This window comes from Cupressus sempervirens, chromosome 9 (genome assembly GCF_028749045.1).
Source record: "Cupressus sempervirens isolate cs-2001-9-10 chromosome 9, ASM2874904v1, whole genome shotgun sequence".
In the NCBI taxonomy this organism is placed as follows: Eukaryota; Viridiplantae; Streptophyta; class Pinopsida; order Cupressales; family Cupressaceae; genus Cupressus; species Cupressus sempervirens.
Window position 1 is genome coordinate 534,285,667 of NC_143126.1, and position 20,770 is coordinate 534,306,436.

Here is a 20,770-nt window from a genome sequence, read left to right on the forward strand (position 1 = left end):
CTCCAATTTAGGTGCACAAATAATGTATCAGACTATGAGGCACTAATTTAGGAGCTTCAATTGGCACAAAGGAGAGGAATTCAATCTTTGAAGGTATATGGGGACAATGAGTTGGTTGTTCATCAAGTTAGAAATCAAATTATTACAAGGAACAACCTTCTCAAAGCATACAAGCATAGGGTGTGGGATTTGTGTAATGAACCCTCTTATAGATTCATGAAAGTTTTACAATAATACTAAATAACCAAATTTTTTGTTTCTTTAACCACCACTTCTATATCTAAGAAGGGTAGAATTACTGTGCTCAGATAGAAATAGGCTCCAAGAGGCTCCCTCGTGAACAATACCCATTTTGGGAATCTTCTCCTCACTATGCCCGAATTACTCTACTTATCACAAATTCCTTCTTTGTTAGAAATATAGAAGGATCGGATTTGATATTTCAATGGTTAAATATTCATCTTTGTGAGTGGTGTTTTCATAGTTCTATTGTTGCTTAAAACTTGATTTTTGGGAACAAACGTAATTAAACCAAATTTAGTAGAGAAAATCCCTTATTTATCTTTTGTAAGTAATTCATTAATAATTGCGCCGTAGGTGTTCCCTATTTGAATGTGAGGAGGAAAATTCTCCATCCAATGGTTAGCAATCGTGGAGAGACAATGACTACCATTGAAGTATTGTTAACTATTGATCGATGTGATTTGACACATGACTGTTCCAAAACAAAGAAATAATCTAGTCTGTTCATATCTGATCAGATTTTATTGGATGTTTGCTTTCTATCGCAGCTCCACAAGACGATTGCACATCTGTTGAAGACTTCTTTTTGCAAATTTGACAAGAGATGGTGATTGACAGAGAAAGACTACCATCCAAACAATCTCACACATTTACATTTTATTGGTTTTGATTGGGCGTTTGTCGCAGACTTTTTCCTACCATCAATGTGTTTAACACAATGCCTGAAAGAAGTTTCCAATCATGGACTAAACTTGAGGTATGTGGCAAGTGAAATTTTTCATTCCAACATACTCTTTCACTTCACTTAAACTTTTTTAACTTACAAATCTGTGGGTCTTTCTGTTGCTTTATACGCTTGCTGTGATAAGTTTTTGCAGCTTTACATTTGGAGTAATGGTGGAATCAATAGATCGGGGGCATTTGGAAATGTTTGGAAAGAAGACACAGCAGCAGCAATAAAGGCATGTTCACACTTCGGCTGGGTGTCAATGCCCTGTCAAGAGAGAATTTATAAAACTCTCATTTCTCAGAGAGAGTTACACAGATCCTCAAAAATTTATATCAGCAACTGTATCTTTTACTTTAAAATTTCTGACTTCAAATAATTAAAGTTCTAGTTTGATTGTTTATTTAATCAATAAATCTTATCTAAAATTATAGACATTCAGTGTGTTTTAGAGTCCTTTATAAGGACACTACTATCTTTTTGTCACGCAGTTTCCTATAATTATCTTAGACTTACGATTCTCTATTACTCAGACCTACATATTACGAATTCCATTCATACACAAGTGGTCTTGCAAATAAGTGTAAGTGAAATTGTACTTATAATCTGGAAACAAAGAAGTTGACAAAGACAATTCATTTATGAGGAAGAAGATAAAGGTTGGAGTGGACGAAGGCCGAAAACAATTGAAGCTTCATTTGAGAGAATATTGGGGAAAAAAATTACAGTTACAAATTTCCATTCTAGCATTATTCATTTATTAATACAATAGGATAAAGAAAGTTATTGAAGACCCCTCACTTTCCATAATCTAGATAGGGATAGTTATAGAAATAGATAAAGAGACAAACATATAGAAAGAAGATAGAGACAAACAAGTACAGATGATGAGAAGAGGAGATCTAGAGATGGAGGTAGAGATATACAAAATATAGAGGGGAGGAGAGAGAAAGAGTGAGCTATAGAGATATATGGAAAGCCGGATAAATATGCATGATAAATATGTATGAGAAGAGAAAGAGAGAGATAGAGAAATGATGTGTTATATATAGTAGAAATGAATATGGGACATATAATGTTAATAAGATATGTATAAAGAGGAGGGTTGCGATAGATAGTGAGATATAATTAGAGTGAATATGTGACGTAAAATTAATAACATATAGATGGAGAGGGAGAGGGAGAGGGATAAGGAGAGGGAGAGATAAAAAGATAAGAGGTAGAGAGGGTGAGAATGAGAGATTAAAAAGGTGTTAAGAGACAAGTAATAGAAAGACGAAGAGGGGGATAGATAGATATACATAGAGATTGGGTACATATGTAAAGACAGGGGGTGAGGGGGGGTAAGGAATTGGAGATAAGGCAGGGAGATAGAAATGATACATATGTAGGAAAGGGGAAAGTGGGTGAGAAGAGATAAGGAGATAGAGGCAAAGGAGGGATAAAGAAAGCCTACATATGTAAGCAGAGGGGATGGGGAGAGGTAAGGAGATAGAGACAAAGGAGGGAGATAGAAAAGATATGTATTTAGGGAGATAGGGCGGGGAAAGGTAAGGAGATACAAACAAAGGAGAGAGATAGATTGGAAGAAAGAAGTAAAGATAGATATGATACAATTTCTTGATGGTGGTTCATTGAGTATGATTTGAAACATTATTTGACTTAAATAAAATTCAAATAGTTAAATCCAAAGCCTACTCTAAATAATATAGATTGAAGAATATAATGTCTTTATATTAATTTAATTAATACTATATAAAAAATATTTGTAAAGGAGACACGAGGAAAGAATGAGAGTGAGAGACAAAGAAAGATGAAGATGGAGAGATGGAGAGAGATAGAGATAGGGAGAGACAGGGAAAATATAGAGGGAGTGGTGTAGAGGGAAGAGAATGAGAGAGTAAGGGGGCAAAAAGATGTGTTGAGATGGAGACTAAGAAGAACAAATAAAATGTCTCATTTCTATTAGTTAAGAACAAATTTTACACCAAAATACAGCGTACCTATTGCACACTAAGGTGGGGTTGCTAGTGATAAATTAAAGGAAAGCTAATCCTAAGTTTGAATATCATATATGTGTTCCCAATATAAGAGATGGTATCTTTCTTCAAGATGATGTATGTGGTCAGACTGAAACTATGGCTTGTTTTAAAGGGTACAAGACCCTGTTTACGCAATTGATAACAGGGCAATCCAATGGAGGATCTCCACATGCTTCCACTGGGGAGAGTGTTTGGTTTTAAACATTGCTGATAGGTCAATGATATGTGACATGTGCTAATATTAATCGCGTCAATAGGAATGGACGCTACTCTTAGTCTCTCGATTTGACTTGGTAATTTATTGTACTATTCCCTCGTATTCCTTCCTCCTTTGTCGATACTACCTCTACATTACTACTATGATGCTCGAATTTAAGGTGTATAAATGTTGTATCTTGTTACTCTAAAAGACTTCTATTTTCCTTTCCTTAGCGGTATTGTGATCCTTTATAGCGTGAGGTGATTATGTGGAAAGACACATCTCCTCACTTAAATTTATACTAGCACTTGCACCAGAAAGAGGGGCAAGGGGTACACCGATAGGTTTATTAAAAAAGAAAATTGAAGAGATGTCAAATTCAAAAAAATATTTTAAACTGTTAGCATAGAATTAATATTTTATATAGAATAGAGGCATATATACATGAGTAACCTCCAAGGTATATTTTAGTGGCTAATATTCGCCAATTGGCTAATTTAGAAATTTTTGGCCAGTAATTTGGCTAATATCTTAAGATTTAATGCAACCTATATCGCCACATTTTTATAAAATTTAGTTCTAAAATATTTAAAATCGCTCAATAATTTATTTTATTAAAAAAATTAAACTCAAAGATTCACCACAATATTCAACACATGATTATATTTAATTCACCTAAATTTTATATATTATTGGAGAAATTAAAAATAAATTTGTCAATAATTATTGTAATTATTAGCTACTTTAGGGATATATCACTAATATTTAGTTTTTAGTATTAATTTAAAATATCATGTAGTGATCCTCATAATATTCTATGAGCTACAAAATGTTCAATTTTGATTGTAATATTTCATGGTGATTAACTAACTTCCTAAAGATTCACCAATATTTTCTACATAGAAATTATGATTCTAAAAATAATCGTCAATATAAATAATATTTAAAATTAAACATTTGAGAGTTTCACCAATAGAAACAACTTTGTTTTTTAGAAGAAAATTATATATTCGCCAGAATTTTATATCTTTTTTTGGGAGGGAGTTTCTTAAAGTTCACCTAGTAACCTCTTTAGAACATTGTACAACTTTAATGTACATTTGTTGAAATATTTTTTCAGTTGTAAATACAAAGGATTGAAAATCATAAATGAAGCTTCATATTCCATAAGTGTGTGTATAAAAGGAAAGGTCTTCAACAAATTTCGTTCCTTAGGAATCATTCATTAGAAAGCTCCTTGAGCTCATCAACTGATAAGTAGGATATTTTTTCCATAGCAAGTCAAATTGTGATTTTTTTAATCATGATTCTACTATGTAGGTTTTGAGTCAAGTTCATTGACCCATGTTTCATGTGTAGTGGTTCACAAGAACCCACATATTATCAAAATGAATGGAACACTTAAAGAATTATTGTATTCTGGGTGATGCTAACAAATCGAAAACTTCCCATGAGGTCACACATTCAATATTACATAAAGTCAACTATTTAACATGTAATCATGAGCATGAGAATGTCATTGAGATAGCAGAAATTCCACTAAATTATATGATTAAGATTCTGTTGGAAAAAAATGGTATTTAAAAAATAGTTTATTAACCACAAATCAATGAAAATCATCAAAACTTGTGTGAATAAATTAAATATTATGTATAAATTAAATATTATATATAAATAATTTCTTAATTTTAATTCTACTTGTTGCTAAATGAGTTTCTAAAAATATTTAATAATGAAATATCATAGATTAAGAGTTATTACCCTTAACAATCTAGGGTTTCTCTAATTACTTCAACATGATCGAGCTTAATCTCTTCATTTTATCCTTTCGAACTTAAAATGCTTGAATTTTAGATTATTTTGGTTCCATATTCAATAACTTCAACATGGTTGATTAGATGATACAAAGATATTGTGACTTAAATAGGCTAAATAGTTGTTTGTCAAACCCAAGCGGTTCATAGTTCATTTTATTTTCATATGTTTTTTTGCTAAGAATCAAGCACAAAGAAACCTAGATTCACATAATAATGTCTAGGTTTCTATTCAGGACATCTATCTAATATCCTAAAGGACATATTGGGTGTGAACACAAATTACTTTATGTAGTAGGCATTTTAGTTTGAACAAAATTACAAATGGTGGCAATGGGAGGCTCAGAATGGATTAGTGAGCACGATATATTAACTATCATGAGATAGCGCACAATTTGGCAAATTCACAATGAATAACCTAGACCAAAAATCATTTGGTGAGATATCACGTCTACAGAGCATCCTTTAGTGAGCAAGGATATAATCTAAATATCAAATTCTTAACAAGGAAAATTGATTAGTTTTGTCTACCATTGATAATTGGTTTTTGAAAAATTGGAAATAAATTTTTTTATAACTAAGCAAATTAAGGCTCTAGCCAGGGGTCTTGAAGGCAACCAAATATAGATAATTATAAACATACAAATAGGCGAGACAAACCAATCATCATTATATGAAGAACAACTATCATGGCAATGTTATGTGTCTTGAATCCAATGTCTTCTATTGACATAGCTCTTAACCAGAAAAAGCTTGGCTTGTGGAGTGGGCTCGTGAGACCACAAAATCCCACGAGTAGTAGGAGTGCCAGGGTCGTAACATTTGTACACCCCAAAAAACACAGTGTTGGCATGAATACCAAATCCAAACAACTCACATAATCAAATACAAGAAGAATACAAGAAAATAAGATAAGAGAAAAGCCAAAGATTGAATCTTACTGGCATATAACGAGTCCTTGGACAAAAGAAGATTAACCAAAAAAAAAAAAGGCAACGATTGAATCTTGTATGTAATATGTTTACCAGTCCATGGAAGTTTGATGATCCCAGTTGTCCTAGGCAACACAGAAAACAATGTCATTGAAGTAAGTAAAAGCATGGATTGATTACGTTGTCAATGTATGAGTGAACACCGTTGTGCTACTCGAGTGTTGACCCATTAGTTTTCAAGAGCGTTTGCCACCTGTTTATGAATGACCGTTGCACATTTGGGTGTGGCGCATGTCCTTCATTCACATCTACCACTTGATGAATAGAGGCACAAGAAAGGGATGAAAGTCATGGATTTGGGGTTCTACTATTACTAAAATTTCCTTCATCACTTTCTCAACCTAACTGATCACGTCTCCATCCAACTTTCAGGCATCAAACCATCGTCTTTTTGGCTGCCTCTGCATACATCTCAAATACATCACTCCCATGACGATGACCGATACAGAGACCGTGACTGCCATATTTATTTTCCCTCCTCCTTTCCCTATCATATTATTTTGCTCTTTCTCGATTGTTTCGTAGCCTCTTGGAATTTCCCCGTCTAACTCGTAAGTTTTTGTGATTTTCCTAAATTCATGCATACTCCATCTCTTTGAATGGTTTACTGTAAAGTGATGGATTTTTGTATATCACACCATTAATTCTACTTAGCTTCACAACATAGCCCAATAAAGCTTCATCGGACAATACAAATAAATAACAAGTGGAGCAGCAATTTCATGATTAGATATGATCCTTGTAGATAAGATTTTGATAAGATACGATCCTTGCAGATAAGATTGAGTAAAGATTTGATACACAGATCAGTCACCCTAAACTATTATCTAAAAACCATTTTCAAGGTTTTCAAAGTTGTTTCGCAGTGTGAGACAATTTTCGATTGTAGGGAATCCCAAAGGGAAAGCCCATCAGCTAACAAGATATAAATCCCTACATCATTTACTTCCATGACAAGAAGGTGCTCTGCCGTGTTAATTGCTAGCTCCATAGTGTTATGGATTCGACATGCTCCAAGAAAGGCTCCCCAAACATAGGCATCAAGTTCAATTAGCATTCCTTTTATTAGCTTCTCCGCCTTGTCTAAACACCCAGCCTGCCCCAGAAGATCAATCATATAGGTGTAGTGTGACACATCTGGGATGATGCCATGATCACGAACCATAGAATGAAAGTAGCGGTGACCTTCATCAACAAGGCCAGCATGGTTGCATGCATAGAGCACACCAAAAAAACTAACCTCATTGTGTTCAATGCCCCTCTTGCACCATTTCTCAAACAGTTGCAAAGCCTCCTTCCCCTTCCCATGCTGGGCACAACCTAATATTATTGAATTCTAGGAAACCACATTCCTTTGACGCATATTGTCAAACACATGGTATGCATCCTCTACAATACCGAATTTGGCATACATACCAACAAGTGCACTACACAAAACAACATCCTTATCGAATCCGCTTACAATAATATAGGCATGGAACTGCTTACCCGATTCAAGTGCTGCTAAGTTAGCACATACACTGAGAACACTGGCCATTCTAAAACCATCTGGTTTCAGGTTTGTCTTTAGTGTTTCCTTAAACAAATTCAATGACTCTTCGTCATAACCATTCTGTGCAAGGCCTGCTATAAGCACAGTCTAGGAAATCACATCTAGGTTCAACATTCCATGAAATAATGCAAGAGCTTCTTTAGGAGAACCATTCTGAGCGTTAGCTGTAATCATTGCATTCCATGATGCAATGCCTCTTGCAGACATTTTTTCAAACACATGGCGTGCAATTTCTATCCTACGGCATTTAATGTACATAAGTAAAAGGGCATTCTGCACAATAGTATCCGATTCAAACCCACTTTCTACGACGTGATGATGAATACACTTTGCCTGTTTGAAAGCTTCCATACTACCACATGCCTTGATAATGGTAGCAAGCGTGAATTGGTTTGGCTTAACTCGTTCTTTCTGCATTTTATCATACAATTTGAGGGCTTTTTTGGCATTACCCCTGTTTGTGTAACCAGAAATAATACGTCTCGTTGTGAGATTCTGTCAAATACTTTGCGAGAATCTGTCATATACCCACATTTGGAATAAAGATGGACCAAATTATTTCCAACAAATATCTCATGCAGGAATCTAAGTTTTAGAATATGTGAATGTAGATGTTCCCATTTAATATAGATGTCGATTTCACATAGCCCTGCAAGAGAAAACAATAGATTTTAGAGTCCACGAAAACACATTGGTGAAGCATGTGGTGCAAAACAGCGAGTGCTTCCTTTAGTCTCCCCTGTTTGCAAAGGGCATTAATGTTTCCTGCATAATTGTCGAATATAAGGCCATGGACTCCTCACCTGGAAACAAAGATCTCATAGTGGCAGAGTGAATGTAGCCAGCTAAATAATGTTCAAAAATGGTGAATTGAGCACTTCTGCTAACGATCCGAGAATGTGTGTTTTCCTCGCTAGAGGCAGGCAGTGCACCTTGGCCAATCTCTGCATGCTTTTATGGCACAAATTGCCTCCAAATGAATATGAGTTTGCACATTATCGGTTACTCCACTTGCTTTTATAAAATGAATACGAATATGACCTTTCGAAGTTGCCAATGCATATATTGATCTACACTTTGAACATTGAATGTTTTCTTGCTACCATTGAATAGATATTTACACTATTTTACCAAATATTTTCTATTCAAATATATAGAATTAAGTCTTGCTTTCTCTTCCATGTACATAACATATACCCAATTCTTAAGGAGACAATGATCTATGTTTTGATATATCCAGTTATCCATGACTGGTGTTCTTTGAGGGTTTGAGATTTTCATAAAAGATGATTTTCGGTAAATGATGGGGTGAAATATTTTGAGAGTGCTTGTAATAATGGATTTTATTAGATTTGATTGGGAGTATTGGAGGAACCTAGATTGCCAAGTTTTGGGAGTTTTACATTTTTATTCAACTGTTGATATCACATCTTTACCTTTGCACTTTTCTATTTTGTTGTCTTTTTATTGGCATCACTGATGCTAGATTTGAACAAATGCTTCCTAAGGATCCATTTCATGTTTGGGTGTTTCTGGTTGTCAACTGTCATTGATCTTCCTTTGTTTCTAGTATTATGTTCTGTTTGATTTTTTTGTATGCCAATACAAGAGTATGTTATTTCATAATTGTAGACATGTGCATAAATATAATATACTCCGCATTACCAAATCAAACTTCTAAAGACTATAAGTATACTATTTCAAAACTACCATCAGTTTATTAAAATTATATGAAATGTTTTTGTAGATTTCAATTTAACAAATATCTGTACTTACAAAATAAATCACTCCTATCAACTTCTTGTTAAGAGTAAAAAAGCACATTTGAAACAATTGAACTTTGTTAGTTAGGTATATGTTCAGACAAAGGTAGTCTTTTATCAATGTTTCATCTCCATTCACTTGAAGGTAGTTAATTCAGTTATAAAAACACTGTCAAGTACATGGGAAAGAAAAAAAATACATCCTGTTATAATGATAAACAGATGAATGCTCAATTTTATATGAATTTCTTAGGAAATAGATCTCTGTGTGGAAATAGATCTTGGCAGCGTATACTAGAGATTTTCCAAATTACATTCATGAAAAGAGCAAAGTACACTGTCAGTCATACACTGAAATAGTATTTTTTTTCTTAGATCATATCGATAATCATGAGCATACAAAAACTGAAGGCTGCTACAAGATTCTACTTCTTAAAATAGAAACAATCTCACTTATCTTCAGACATCTTGACCCTAAGATGGATACAACTAAGCTACAATAGGCAAGACAAGAGTTGTTGAGCTTAACAAGCTTCCTCACACCAGAAACCTAAATGGGTTTTGCCCAAATAGCTTATTCATCCTCACAGCTGAAAATAAAAGCCTCAAGCTGAGGTCTTGAGAGGCTTGATAATCTCCTAGTGAAATCAAGGTCATCCCTGCCAAAATGACCATAAGCAACAGTCTTCTGGAACCTTCCATTCCTACCCCTCTTCAAATCCAGATTGATCGAAATCATTCCTGGCCTGAAATCAAAGCTATTCTTGATGATTTCTAGAATCTCCTTATCTGGGATCTTACCAGTGCCATAGGAATCAACAAAGACAAAGAGGGGCTCAGGGACAGCAATGGCATATGAAACCTGAACAATGCACCTCCTCGCAAGACCAGCAACAACAACACTCTTTGCAACCTACCTTACTACATATGCTCCACTCCTGTCCACTTTCGTTGGATCCTTCCCACTGAATGCCCCTCCTCCATGAGCTCTCCATCCTCCATATGTGTCTATTATTATCTTCCTCCCTATCAGTCCTGCATCTCCATGTGGCCCCCCAATTACAAACCTACCAGAGGGATTCAGATGGAATATGGTGTTCTCATCCATGTACTTCGATGGGATCACTGACTTTATCACATGCTCCTTCAGATCTGTAGCAATCTGATCATTTGTGATAGTCTCATCGTGCTGAGTAGAGATGAGGATGGTGTGGACTCTCACGAGAACCATGGCATCCTTTTCTTTCTTGTACTCAATTGTCACCTGTGTTTTCCCATCCGGTCTCAGCCATGGACATGTCCCATTCTTCCTCACCTCTATCAGTTTAGCCCCCAATTTGGTGGCTAAAACATGGGTGAGGGGCATGAGTTTGAGGGTTTCATCAGTGGCATAGCCGAACATGTGACCCTGATCCCCTGCTCCAATCTCTTCAGGGCACTTAGTGAGATGGCCATGAACGCCCTGTGCAATGTCAGGGCTCTATTGTTGAATGTTCACAAGCACTCTGCACTTGTCCGCATCAAAACCCACATCATCAAAGATGAAGCCAATTTCTCTACAGGTCTTCCACCTTCACATTTACAAGTATAAATCTCTTTGCATCAGGGAAATATGGCATTTTTCATTCTCAGATTTGATTGCACAATCTCACCATATCGATGTATATCTAAACAAGATTTTTCCATTATGAAAGTTGTTGACAGAAGTCAGAAATCAATGGTTATTCTGTATACTGATTTAAAATTTATATTACATCTACTTATTAATTAATGTTGCAGTAATGAGGGATAAACAAATAATTACTTATAGATTTTGTTATTTGAAATTATACTTAATTAACCATTTATAATAACCAACAAATAAGAATATATTGTTTAATAAAAACGTTTAATTGCAAATAAGATCATGCTATTATTTGACTATTATATTAAAAATATTTAATTGATAAAATATACCCATCAATGATAATTATATTAAAAAGTTTGTGAGCGACTATATTATTGAGGGTCTGTGACAATCCACCCTTCTTGAAGTTGCTTGTCCTCAAGTAATTTGGGATGTGACATGATTTCTTCACTCATCCATGTAGCATCTTCTTCGGGCAGGGTTTTCCATTTAACCAAATACTCGGGAATAGTTCAGTTTCGTAGTCTTATTTCCCTTTTATCAAGGATTGCTTTTGGTTCTAATATTAATTTCCCCTCATCATCGAGTGGTGGTAAGTCGACACTTGGGCTAATCTATCTTCCCAAAACCTTCTTGAGTTGAGACACATGGAAGATGTTGTAGATTATACTATTCTCAGACAGTTCGATCTCATAGACTACAACTCCTATCTTTCTTATAATTTTGTAGGGACCATAGAAGCATAGCTTCAATTTTTCCACTCCATCTGTCTTAAAGGTTGATTATTTGTAGGGTTGTAGTCTTAGGAATACTAAGTCACCTACTTCAAATACTCTTTCCACATGCTTCTGATCTGCATACATCTTAGATGAATTGATTTTGAGCATGATGTAAATTATCATTAAGTGCATTCATGATATCAACATATTGTTGGCCGAAATCTTTAGCCCCTTGTACATTTCTTCCCTAAATGATTAAGTCCCCAAAAGTAGTTGCCTCATACCCATATAATGCCTTAAATGGACTCATTTTAATGGACATATGATGGGTAGTGTTATAGCAATACTCTCCTAGATGTAACCACTTAATCCATGTATTTTGTTGTCCTGTTACATAATTTTTGAGATATCCTTTTATCTATTTGTTAACAATCTCAGTCTCCCCATCTATTTGTGGGTGATAACTTGTGGTTGGGGTTAAGTCAATTCTTGCTAGTCGAAATAATTCTTGCCAAAATAAGCTAGGCAATTTACAATCTCTATCACTAATGATATTTTTTTGGCAATCCATGTAATCTAAAGACTTCTTTGAAAAATAAAGTTTTTCTAAGTGGGGTGACTTTTAGTGTGTAGATATTGTGAAGAAATGTGCATATTTAGTCAGTTTATCTACCACTACAAAAATGAAATCCTTATCTTGTGCTTTTGGTAATCTTGTGATGAAGTCCATAGAAATGCTCTCCCACTTTTGATTTTTAATGGGTAATGGGTGCAGAAGGCCATCTGGATGATTATTCTCTTCTTTATTCTTTTGATAGGTAATGCATTCTTAGATGTACTTCTTAATATCTTTCTTGAGTCCTATCCATGCATATCATTCTCTAATTTGTTTATAGGTCTTATAGAATCCTGGGTATCCTGACAAAGGGTTATCATGGTATTCTTTCATGATTTTTCTTTTGATTTTGGAATTGGTTATAAGAAGTATCCTTCCTTTATATAGTATGAGTTCTTCCATTATCTTATATTCATCATTGGGTGCCTAACCTTCTATTATTCCCCTTGCCAATGGATCTTTAGTATATTCTACAATGATATCCTCTTTCCAATCCTCAGTGATGCTTACTATGGAGTTCACATATGCTTGATGAGATAAGGCATCTACTATGACATTATTAGAGCCTTTAACATATTCAACATCAAATTTATAAGCTTGTATTTTTCTTACCCCTATTGGAAATCATTGAGATCCTTTTGGTTCATAAAAAATCTCAAGTTGTTATGATCAGTCTTAATGTTGAAATTTCCACAAACCAAATATTGTCTAAATTTAACTAAGGCATGCGTGATGACTAACATTTCCTTATCATAGATGGAGTAACAACATTCACTTTCTATCAACTTACAACTTTCAAAAGCTATAGGATGTTTACTTTGCATAAGGATTGCACCAATTCCTTCCCCTGAAGCATCACACTATAATTCAAAAGGTTGGAAAAAATCTGGAATGGCCAAAACTGGACATAAACTCTTAGCTTCTTTAAGACTTTAAAAAGCTTATTGTGCACTCTCAATCCATTGGAAAGTTCCCTTCTTAGTTAAATTGGTCAATGGAGTGGCTATCTTGGAGAATCCCTTGATGAATCTTCGGTAGTAGCTACACAATCCTACAAAACCCCAAAGTTGTGTTATGGTTTTGGGTGTTTTCCACTCCATTATTGCTTTAATCTTTTCTTCATACATGCTCACTTCTTCTTTAGTGATTTTTTGACCTAGATAGAGGATTTCTTCTAGTCCAAATTCGCATTTTGATGCTTTATCATATAAGGAATTGGATTCCAAAATATTTAGTACTTCTTCAATGTGTTGGAGGTGCTCTTCCCATGTTTGGCTATAAATAAGGATATCATCAAAGACTATAAGTAGGAACTTCCTTAATTGTTTCTAAAATGTGTGATTCATACATGATTGGAAAGTAGTTAGGGCATTAGTAAGTTTGAATGGCAGGACCAAAAACTCAAAATGTCCATAGTGACATCTGAATGTTGTTTTGGGTACATCTTCTTCTCTCATTCTTATTTGGTGGTATCCTGATTTCAAATCTATTTTTGAAAAGTATTTGGCTCTATGAAGCTCATAAATGAGTTCATCTGCTCTTGGAATGGGATAACAATTCTTGATAGTTTTCTTGTTTAAGGCTCAATAATCTATACACATTTGCATGGTTCCATCTTTCCTTTTGATGAGCACTATTGAGGATGCAAAAGGGCTAGAACTAGGTTGTATGTGGCCCATTTCAAGAAGTTCATTTATTGTCTTTTCAATTTCATCCTTATATTTTTGGGGGTGCCTATATGGAGTAGTGATCATGGGTTTTTCTCCTTTTTCCAATTCTATGATATGTTCAAAACCTCTTTTGGGGGGCAATCTTGGTGGAATATCCTTAAATACCCTTTGGTGCTTTTTAAGAATAGGTTGAATATCAATATTGATAGTAGGTTTTTTCTCTCTAGTTTTATCCAAGACTAGACATTGGGCAGCCCACTCACCCCACCCATGCCTAAATATTCTCTCGAGTGTTTTACAAGAGACTAATTGTTGGGATCCATTTGGAATTCCTTCTAGAGTTATTTCCTAACCCTATTAATAAAGTGGATTTTTAATTTTGAGAGATCAAACTTAAAGCATCCAAAAGAGAAAATCTTGGGTGATCCTAAGATTATATCATTATTTAGTGGGACTACATGTAAGTCTTCTTTGATGCAATGGTTACATAACATAAATTCTTGTTGGGGAATCATCTTTGCGCATCTAACTAGGGATCCTATATCTTCAACAGCTATAAATCCTTGAATTCTTGAGTCTTTAATCCCATTTTTGCAACCAACCTCTTGTTAATAAAGTTGTGAGATGATCCACTATCAATTAAAGTCACCACTTTTTTCTCTTCAAGAGTACTCTTGATTCTTAATACATGATGCTTAGTAGATTTTGTGATAGTGGATACTATCCAAATTTCTTCCTCATCATCATCTTCTGGTCTTGGCTTTTCTCTTGAGTGATCATCTTTTCTGTCAGAGGTCATTTCAATATTGTTTTCTCTACCTCTTTTTTCACATTTATGTCTAGGGGCACATTCTTCTTTGCATTTAAAACATGTTTTCCTCCTTTCAGTATATCTATTTTTGCACATGTGATTCCTATCCCAAGGTTCCTGATATAAACAGCATTGTCTTCTTTTTGTCATTATCTCTCTCTCTCTCTCTCTCTCTTTATCTATAGGAGTTTCTTCTTTTTTGTGGAATGTCTTATTGTGATTGCTTGTTGTTTTATTATTTGATGATGATTCTAGATTTAATGTTGCTTCAAAAGCATCTTCAAGGTTTTTGGGTTTGAGGATGCTAACCAACCCTTTAAGGGGTTCTTTCAACCCTTCTAGGAATATGTAAGTGAGCCTATCTTCATCAATTCCTATAACTCGCACTATTAGTCTGTCGAACTCATTAATGTAATTCTTGACTATCCCATATTGTCTGATATGTGTTAATCTTTTAAAATCTTCTTGGGGATGTTTTCTATCAAATATTTTCATTAAATTTTGGGTGAATTCTTTATATGAGGTAATATTTTCATGGCCTCGTGTGTTTTTCCCATAGTACCACCATTCACATGTGATGTTGGCTAAATGTAAGATGGAAAACTAGAGTGCATCCTCTTTAGTCATGGGTTTGAATGTTAGGTATGTGTTTAATGTTTGTAGCCAATCATATGTTGTGATCTTTTATGAACCATTAAAATTTGGAACATCTACTTTATTTGCTTTATGTTTAAGATCTATATTAATGTGTGTCCTAGGAGTCTCCCTTCTTTTATCTTCAAAAAATTCCCTAAATTAGATTACTGCTCTAATATGTGGTTCAAGATCAATGTAAGCTCTTGCTATGTCCTCAATTTAGTTCAAGGGTTGTTCTATCCCTTCTTAATCTCTTAGTACTTTTCCTCTAGGTAAAAATGTTGGTTGTGGAATCCTGGTAGCCGTATGATCATTCTTTGAGTGGTTTGAGATAGTATCTCTTATATGAGTAGGTGGTCCTTTCATATTATTACTAATTGAGTTTCCCATACTCTGTAGTGCTTGGAGAAGTGCTTGGTTAGATTTTTCCATTTGATTAATTAATGTTTGGCTATTCTATTCCATGTAAGATCTCATCTCATTTGCTAGGTCATTCATGGTAGTTATTTTTTATATTCCCTCTAGAGTTTCCATAATCACCTATTCATAGGATGACAGGATTACTGCTCTGATACCAATTGTAATGAACCCTCTTATAGATTCATGAAAGATTTATAATAATACTAAATAACCAATTTTTTTGTTTCTTTAACTACCACTTCTATAATAAGAAGGGTAGAATTACTATGCTCAGGTAGAAACAGGCTCCAGGAGGCTCCCTCATGAACAATGTCTATTTTGGGAATCTTCTCCTCATTGTGCCCAAATTACTCTCCTTGTCACAAACTCCCTCTTCATTAGAAATATAGAAGGATTGGGTTTGATATTTGGATGGTTAAATATTCATCTTTGTGAGTGGTGTTTCATGGTTTTATCATAGTTCTGTTGTTGCCTAAAACTTGATTTTTGGGAACAAATGTAATTAAACCAACTTTAATAGAGAAAATCCCTTATTATCTTTTGTAAATAATTCATTAATAATAATAAATTAAAGGAAAGCTAATCCTAAGTTCAAATATCATATATATGTTCCCAATATAAGAGATGGTACCTTTCTTCAGGATGATGTATACAATCAAACTAAAATTGTGGCTTGTTTTAAAGGGTATAGAACCCTGTTTACACAATTGATAATTGGGTAATCCAATGGAGGATCTCCACGTGCTTCCACTAGGAAGAGCGTTTGGTTTTAAACATTGCTGATAGATCAATGATATGTGATGTGTGCTGATATTAATCACATCGAGAGGAATGGACAATTTCTCTTAGTCTCCTGATTTGACTCAGTAATTTGTTGTATTATTCCCTCGTATTCCTTCATCCTTTTCTAGTACTACCTCTATGTTATTACTGTGATGCTTGAATTAAAGGTGTGTAAATGCCATATCTTGTTATTCCAAGTCTTTCATCTACCTTTCCTTGGTGGGATTGTGATCCTTTATAGTGTGAGGTGATGATGTGGAAAGACACATCTCCTCACTTAAATTTATATCACATCTACTTATTAATTAATGTCGTAGTTATGAGGGATAAACAAATAATCACTTATAAATTTTGTTATTTGCAATTATATTTAACTAACCATTTATAATAACCAACAAATCAGATTATATTGTTTAATAAAAACATTTAATTGCAAATAAGATAATTTTATTATTTGACTATTATATTAAATATATTTAATTGATAAAAATTATACATCAATGATCATTATATAAAGAGTTTGTGAGTATATTAAAATCATTTTATTGATACCATCCATGATAATTATATTGAAAAGTTTGTGGCTGATCATATTATTGAGGGTCTATGACAATTCGCTTGAGGGCTTTAAAGCATTTAACATCCAGAGCATCCCTATAAGAGAAAATAAACATACTAACAAGCTTGCAGCCATTGGTGCTTCTTATGATGTACCAGAGCATGTTGAAGATGATAAGGAGCAACACATCAGAGAGGTTGTAAGGCCTGTTATTCTTGACAATTTCACAAATTGGCAAGCGTTTGATTCTGATGTACAAATTGTCAACTTCTTGCAAAGTAAGCAAAATTCTCTGAGAGGAATCAATTTAGACTACAAGGCTAGTATGGTGATCAAATCATGAACCTTAGTTCAAACAAGTTACCCAAGGGCCTAATTAGTTTGGAGAGTATCTTCGATCCTGATGATCAAGGAAGGAGCAGAGGCTCAAACTTGGTTGCAAACAAAGATGATCACATACTAGTTGTTGTTGCTAATCGAAGGACTCTTAGTTTGGGAAAGGTATGCTCTAAAGTTGAGAAAGAAAATTTTGTTCATTTGTGTCAAGAATTCAATGATGTATTTGCATGGACTTATGATGATTTAAATGGTTTTGACCCAAGTTTTTCACAAAATACCATAGATTTGAGTGATAATGCCAAACTTGTTTAAAAAAATAGAGAGTAGTCAACCCTAATATTGAGACTATGATGAGAAAGGAGTTATCCAAGTTAATAGAAGCCAATATTATCTTCCCTATTAAGCATTCTTCTTGGGTAGCCAACCTTGTTCTTGTTAGGAAGAAGAATGGGGAAATTAGACTATGTGTAGATTTTAGGGACCTTAATAGGGATTCTCTTAAATATCACCATCCTCTTCCTTCCATGGAACAAATCTTGTCCAAAGTTAGTGGTTTAGAGAGATTTTCTTTCCTAGATGGGTTTTTAGGGTATAACCAAGTGTTAGTCCAAGAGTCTAATAGATATAAGACTACTTTCACTACCAAATTTGGGGCACCTATGCCTATAGAAAAATGCTTTTTGGACTAACTAATGCAGGTGCTACTTTTCAAAAGGCAATAGAGATGGCCTTCAAGAATATGATTGAGAGGTTTGTTTTGGTTTACCTTGATGAAATAACAATATATTCAAAGGATTTGGTAGACCATTTTGGCCATCTAAAGTAGGTGTTCATCAAATGCAAAGAATATGGTGTGTCACTGAACCCAAGCAAGTGTGTACTTGCCACTAATCAAGGGAAATTGCTTGGACATATTGTGTCGAAGGAAGGTTTCACTATTGATCCAAAGAGAACAAAGGAAATTCTTGCTCTCCCACTTCCTACTCATAAGAATGGACTGCAAAGCTTCCTTGGTAGAATCAACTTTGTAAGAAGATTTATTCCTAGTCTTGCTACCATGCTCAAGCCTCTTACAACTATGTTAAGAAAGAACATGATCTTCACCTAAAAAAAGGAAGGAAGAGATAGTCTTTAAGAAATTAAAGAATCAATAACATCAACACCTACCCTTATCAATCCCAATTTTGATAAGGATTTCATTCTCTATACCCTAGGGGTGAGTCAAGCATCTCAACGATCGAGACACAATTGAATGATACAAATGAAGAACAACCTATAGCCTTTTTTAGTAAATGGCTAAAAGACTATGAAGATAAGTACAATTATGTTGAAAAATAGGTCCTGTCTATCATAAGGGCCTTAAAGAAGTTCAGGCATCTCTTGTCTCACAATAGAATCCAACTCCTGGTTCCTCATGGAAGTGTGAAGGACTTTCTTTTAAATAAGGATGTCAATGAGAAGAGGGCTAGATGGATTGCTAAAGTTATGGAGTATGATGTTGATATCAAGATCACCAAGCTTGTAAGAGGTAAAGGACTATGTGAACATATGATTTCATCCCAGGAGACAACTAAGGAAGTTTCTCTAGTTATAGAAAATGTAGAATTAGTAGGAGGTGAAAATCCAAACAATTGGATGCATGACATGTAACCTTCTTGTTAGGAGAAGGATATCCAAAAGGGTTAAACAAGGCTAAAAGAAGATAATTCAAACTACAATCTATCCCTTTTTTCCTAGTGGATGGGATCCTTTTCAGGAAGGATCTAAATGGAGCCTTACTAATATGTACCAACCTTGATCAGACAGATAGGATGATCAAGGAGTTTCATGATGGTCCTAATGGTGGTCATTTCTTAGCTAGAACAACCACTATGAAGGTCATGAGGGATGGTTATCATCAGCCAACATTATTCATGATTGTTATAAGCATATAAGAAGATGTGAGAAGTGTGCTTTCTTTTTAGGCAAATAGAGATTAGGAACTCTTCCCCTGCATCCAATTCAAGTTGATCAACCATTTTCCCAATGGGGGATGGATTTTATTGGTCCAATCAATCCACCTTCCAACTCTAGTCATAAGTTGATCCTAGCTGCAACATATTATTTTACAAGGTGGAAAGAAGCATTAGCTTTGAAGGATGCCACAAAGATTTTAGTGGTTGGATTCCTTGATGGAATTGCTACTAGGTTTGGTGTTCCTTCAACAATCATATTTGATAATGCTAAGTCCTTTGTTGGAACCCATATTTTTTTCTTGGGCAGTTGACCATGGTATCTATTTGAGCACCTCCTCAAATTACTACCCCCAAGTAAATGGCTTGGTTGAGTCCTCCATTAAGAACCTAATCAGAATCATGAATAGGATTATTGAGGACAACCAGAGGTGTTGGCATTCAAAATTAAAGACTGCCCTTTGGGCTGACAAAATTACATCTAAGAGAGCAGTTGGGAACTCTCCTTTCATGTAAGTTTATGGAAGGGAAACAAGGCTTCCTATCTCACTTGAGTTCCCCTCCCTAGAGTTAGCTCATCAATTGGAGCTAGTTGAACATGTTACCATGACTGTCAAGATAACAAACTTAATGAAATTGGAAGAAAAGAGGCAACATGATATGTAGACTCTTGAGGCACATCAACAATAGGTCAAAAGGAGCTTTGACAAGAGGTCAAAAGCTAGGGTTTTTTAGAGAGGGAGACCTTGTCCTCAAGTGGGATGAAGATAGGGCCAAACCAAGAAGGCACTCTAAATTTGACGCTATCTAGAGTGAACCTTATGTTATCACCATTTGTAAGGAGGCTAATGCCTTCTAGCTATGCATGCCCAATGGTGATGTCCTACCCATTCCAGTCAATAGAATTTACCTCAAACATTTTTTGTATATATTTGGTTAGTTTCCAATTTTCCAAGAAGTGTCAAGCACGGGTTATCTATTTGTCATATAACTAGATTTTGAAATTTTGTAGTTATAGAGAAGATAGGGGCAAAGTTTTGGTTTTACAAAGCACAAGTTTCATCTTATGACTACATAGCCCATTGGATGCTTAAGGTCACTAATCATATACTTAACAGGCTAGTATCCCCTCTGAGTCGCCAAAATTATTAGCCATTTTTTCCCTCCTGCCAAATTCAAGTTTTTCCTGTCAAGCATGGGCAACAATCATATTTTCAAATTTTTAAACATTCTAATGTTAGAGGGATACATTAAAAATCTTAGCTTATCCTTATATCCCTATGTTTCAAGCCTTTCATGATTTCTA

At 34.7% G+C, this 20,770-nt stretch overlaps 2 pseudogenes; both read right to left on the minus strand.

Annotated features, from left to right (window-relative positions):
• Positions 1 to 6,768: 6,768 nt before the first annotated feature.
• LOC149539698 (pentatricopeptide repeat-containing protein At2g13600 pseudogene) lies at positions 6,769 to 9,231 on the minus strand (annotated as a pseudogene).
• Positions 9,232 to 9,937: 706 nt separating this feature from the next.
• LOC149539699 (S-adenosylmethionine synthase 4-like) overlaps positions 9,938 to 20,770 on the minus strand; it is a 40,430-nt pseudogene continuing 29,597 nt past the window's right edge.